Source organism: Rhinopithecus roxellana, chromosome 14, assembly GCF_007565055.1.
Source record: "Rhinopithecus roxellana isolate Shanxi Qingling chromosome 14, ASM756505v1, whole genome shotgun sequence".
NCBI lineage: Eukaryota > Metazoa > Chordata > Mammalia > Primates > Cercopithecidae > Rhinopithecus > Rhinopithecus roxellana.
In genome coordinates, this window is record NC_044562.1 from 40596989 (window position 1) to 40602465 (window position 5477).

The 5477-nt window shown below is 35.9% G+C and overlaps 1 pseudogene across 1 annotated transcript; it reads right to left on the reverse strand.

The window, feature by feature from the left end:
* Window positions 1-391: 391 nt before the first annotated feature.
* LOC104658146 lies at window positions 392-2539 on the reverse strand (annotated as a pseudogene). The gene has a single exon (XR_747390.2). The product of XR_747390.2 is annotated as a cytoskeleton-associated protein 2 pseudogene (transcript).
* Between the last annotated feature and the right edge of the window lie 2938 nt (window positions 2540-5477).

The following is a 5477-nucleotide window of genomic DNA, read 5'->3' on the forward strand; positions in this document are numbered from 1 at the left end:
GTTTAAAGGCAGAGGTACATCATCACTTTTAAAAACATGTCAAGGCAAACATACACATTTTACCTAGAATACCTCATTTGCTAATGATGCATCATTACTGTACTTATATTTAGTAAAGTGAACAGGGTAGTATTATAACCTGTTTATATTCAAGGAACATAGTAAACTAGCTGACAAAATTTACCTATCTGAAAGAAAAAAACAGTCGATTGAGATTGGCAAGGTAGGATTAGCTTTCCAATGCAGAGCAGGACAACTCTTGCCATAACATGAATGTTAATAAAGGAGTTCACTGCCGTGAATACTTAGGATACATAGGTACATGGCCAACTCCAGACCTAAGGGCAATATAAAGCTACTCAAAACAAAATACCCCACACATAATAATAACCCCGTTCCCTATCAGAGCTTTATTTCTGTTATGGTATATCAGCCTCATAGTACACCCGGCACAGTGCTGCATTAGGGCGGCATACAAAAGCATCGGTTTCTCTTCCCAACTCCGTTAGCTGTTCCAATGAAGACACACAAGGATAATGATCTTTTAACATATCTGGCAATTTAGAAGTTTTCTCTTGAAGACGTCGAGAACGTCTCACTGGTGTTAAGAACTTCAGCTCTTTAAATGTAGAATTTGTTTCATCAAACTGCACCTTCTTTTTCACACTTTGCAAGTATGGTGTACTAGACACATTATATTTAATTAAGCAACTTGTCCTCGTTTTTGTACTGGGGGTTTTAACATCATGGGTTGGATCTTTTGTTTTGTTCTCTTGCTCTTTCTCACAATCTTGAAGTAGCAAATTTCTATGATGTTTACTCTCCATTTCCAGTTTTTCTGGATCTACATCAACACCTGTATCTTCAATACTGACTTCTTTGACTTCTTCCTTGGTTGCACAAGCCTTCTCCATATTTTCTCCTAAATTAGCTTTTTCTTGACTCTTCATTGTTAGAATATCTACAATCGTGTGTCGCATCTCTTCAATAGGCTGAGCCCCTGCTAGAATGGCTTTCTCATAGATTGCAATAATATTTTCAATAGGACTTGTGATTGGTTCAATAAGTGCAAGACATATCCAATACTTAACAAGCTTTTTGGCATCTGGAATATTTTTAATCAGGTCATTCAGTGTGATCAGTATATCTTCTTTTGGACATCCCTCATTAATCAAGTTCAGGCATTCAGAAAATGTGTTGTTTACTTTTTCAGTAAATAATCTTTGTTCATCTTCTTCTGCCGTGGTAGTCCAAAAAGACCCAACTGGTTTTTCATTTTGTCCTTCAGGCTCATGCTGAGTAACTACTGAGTTAGGGGGCCTTTTCAGCACTCTTCCTTTGCCGGCTTTCCACTCACTCAGACGAGCTTTTCTCTCTTCTGAGGTTTCTTTGGGCTGAGCTGATCTACTATCAACAGTTGCTTTTCCTGTATGTCTTCGCTGGTCAACGGGCTTTGACTTTTCCATCAGTTTATCATTAGACAGTGAAGCAGGCCTGGTTACAACTTCAGATGCTATGCATCTTGATAGTGTCTTATTTCTTATTACATTTTGAGAAGAACTGGTTTTGACACTAGATAAAGCTGTTTTTGATTGTAATAGTTCTTTTTCACGAGGCCCTTTCCGGATTGTAACGTTGGCAGAGGTTCTACTGATGCCTTGTTTCACAGTGTCCTGGGTACTACTGTGATGACTTCTAATAGGAGGTCGCACAAGTTGTGTGTTCTGAGATATAGTGCTCACAAATTTAGTAGTGGCAGCCATATTGGAGGATCTATTACTTTTCACTGTTACACTGCTGGTGTTTACAGGCTGAGGCTTTGTGGCTTTAGCGATAGTGGCTGAAAGTTTCTTTGTTGCTGCAGAACTCTCATCTTTGACTTGTAAAGGTTTTCTAAATGAATTAATCTTAGACTGAACAATCTGGCCACGATAAGATCCAAGCACAGGTTTCTTGGGTATGTTAGCATCTTGCTTTAGTTTTTCTGTAGTCATTTGCTTCTTTTTGCTGTTGTTTTTAAGGTGAAATGCCTGACTTAATGTCATATGTTGACTTTGGGGATCATCTTCAGTTAGTAACAAATGCGGAGTCTGATTATTATCCTTAGATTTATGCGTGTCAATTACTACAGTTGAATTGGTTAGTTCATTTGAAGGTTTTAAAGGAATGAAGTTTTTCTCCACTACTGTATTATTTTTGCTCTCTGCAGGTCTCTTCATATTTTCTTTATCAGCCATTTTTGTTTTAAGTTTCAGCACTTTAGTCCCTTCTTGAACTTGCTCCTCAGATGTCACAACTCTCCGACCTCTACTGGATAACATCTCATTTTCCTGCTTGTATGCAAAAAGCGTTTTTCTTCTCAACAGATGTTCCTTCAGTTTTTGTCTTCTTTGCTCTTTGAATGCGGACTGGGCCCTCTGACTCGGGGGCAGCTGCAGGTCCTGGGGCACGGCCGGGGTGCTCATCGTAGCCTCGGGTCGGGGGATGCGTCTCCGCTTTAGCACCTGGATAGGACTCGCTCAGACCACGGCCGCCGCACACTGCATACACTGCACTGCATGAATATTTAAAGAATAAAAAGGAAAGTAAAATACAATACAATTTGGAGCAATGTTTAAAAAATTAAATAATTAAATATCTGTAAGTAATCTAAACTATATAGGAGCACTTCTTTGGAAATTTATTTATGGGCTGATTAGCTTTTAATGACTATGTATTTATCATTTGTTTATTAAATCTTGTCTGGGAAAATGGTTTCTAAATGAGACTGATCATTTAAATCAATTGGGAAGGTCTTTTCAAATTTACATTGTTGCAGAGTTTCATTCAGATTTTATGATTTGGGCCCAAAAAACATAGTTTTGAAAAGCAAATAAAAACAAGCAAAACACATTTTTCTTATTATTTCTATTATGAACTACGAACCTGCTTTTTGGGGGAAAAAAATGGCCCAAGATGCTATATAGGAAAATTTCACTAGCATAGTTGGAGTGTTTTTTTGTTGTTTTGTTTGTTTGTTTGTTTTTGAGACAGAGTCTCGCTTTGTTGCCCAGGAGGGAGGGCAGTGGCCGATCTCAGCTCACTGCAACCTCCACCTCCCAGATTAAATCAATTCTCTTGCCTCAGCCTCCCAGGTAACTGGGGCTACAGATGCACTCCACCATGCCTGGCTAATTTTTGTATTTTTAGTAGAGACAGGGTTTCACCATGTTAGCCAGGCTGGTCTCAAACTCCTGACCTCAAGTGATCTGCCCGCCTCGGCCTCCCAAAGTGCTGAGATTACAGGCGTGAGCCACTGCATCCAGCATGGAGTGGTTATTTTATTTAAAGGGATGCTACTTTATTCCATTTAAACTGTTTCATAAATTTAATTTTTAAGTAACTTGTTTTTGATTTAACTTATCTTTGACTCTTTCAGTATTTTACTCTTTGCAATAAATTTTAGAAACTTAAGAGATTTATATCATCAAATCTCCATTATAATAGTTTGTTTTGATGTCAAGTTTTCACATCTAAAAATTGTTAAAACTGGATCTGGAGGTGTGGTTAGAAGTTGGTTAAAGAAAAACAGAAGAGAAATACTTTCTCCCACAGGAGAACAAAGGCTCAAAGCTACAACAGTGCATTATATTTTCAGGGAACATTGAGATGTTCTTGAAACATGCAAAAAATAGGAAATAATAGAAAATGAGTATCCAGTGAATTCTATGTGACCATTGCCAGACAATATGATCAGAATTCTGTTCAGGGAAATGTTGTGTGTATACGTGTGTGTGTACACATGTGTGTGTTTGTAAGTGCGTGTGTGTGTGTACCTAATTTAAATCTAGGTTGGTTAAATAAAAATTTTAGATTTCTTTGTTCAAAGGACTAATTTATTTTATTAGGGGATAAGTAAATTCAGCTGTGAATGTTTTAGCATTTAATGACTTCCTGATTCAGAATGAATTCAGCAATAAAAGCTAATTAGAAGGGAAATGAATGCCTAAAATATCCCTCATGTGCATAAAAGAAAAGTATAAAGATCATTAATTGAAATTAAAATTTAACAGTATACTAATGCCTCATGACATAAAATTTCATCTGTTATACAGCATCACAAAAACAAAAAAAAAAATACGTAGGGAATAGTTCATCTTTCTTAGGCTTTGACTGGTTAATTGCTCATTAATAGGAATGTATTTATATAAAATGCGGTGTTGATAGTAAGAATTCCAATATACATTATAATTTATTATTTTTCCCCCTTAAGCCCAGTTTCTTTTGCTGAAAGAAATCTAGTTGGTGGCCGGGAGCGGTGTCTCATGCCTGTAATCCCTGCACTTTGGGAGGCCGAGGTGGGCAGGCCACAAGGTCAGGAGTTCGAGACCAGCCTGGCCAACATGGTGAAACCCTGTCTCTACTAAAAATACGAAAAAAAAAAAAAAATAGCTGGGCATGGTGGCAGACACCTGTAATCCCAGCTACTCAGGAGGCTGAGGCAGGGGAATGGTTTGAACCTGGGAGGCGGTGGTTGCAGTGAGCTGAGATTGTGCCATTGCATTTTAGCCTGGGCGACAGGGTGAGACTCCATCTCAAAAACAAAACAAAACAAAAAACACAACAACGAAATCTCGTTGGTAAAGGGTGACAAAAAATGCTGTTTCTTATGATGTAAAAGAATTTTAATATCATAAATTGCATGCTCCCTACATAGCAATATATACATATATGTTTGAACATATGTATATTCATATGCATGTATGTTTGAACATATGTATAATTATATGCATGTACATGAATTTTATATAAATTATGGGCATTAATTTTGAAAATACAAATGAAATTTTAAAATGGTCAAAAAGAAAAGAATGACAGTATATTGTATGCACAGAAAGCTTATATAGATTATTTTAATTTATAAACTTTCTACAGTTTTTGTAGTCAACATTTCTACATTTTCTAGATGCATAACATTATCTGAAATATGTCTTTGTTTTTGTATTAGAAATATAAATCTAATTCGTGTTTTGGTTTGCCTGACTGCATGTAATACTAAACTGTAGAGTGAGGATTTTGTCTGCATATAAACTATTAACGAAAAATAATTATAATTAAAATCAATAAGAAATTGTTACAAGTTTTGCCGCTACCATAAAGCACTCACATTACAATTACGTAAAGATGAAAAAAATCTTTGCAACACCGTAGCTTTTAGTCATAAGCAAAGTATATGCTTTAAAATATTCAATTATATGAACTGACACATAGAAAACATTTCACAAAGTTTAAGAAAAAGAGATTTAAAGGTAAGAAATAGCTATATAAATAAATATGTTAATATCAGGATTATTTATACCAGCAAAATAAAAAAATAGGAAAAAATCTAAACCAAAACAATAGGAACCAACTTAAATTTCCAGGCACAGGTAAATAATCATCTATATAATATCACATACAATAATATGCATCCACTTACAATATGAAATGTAAAAATC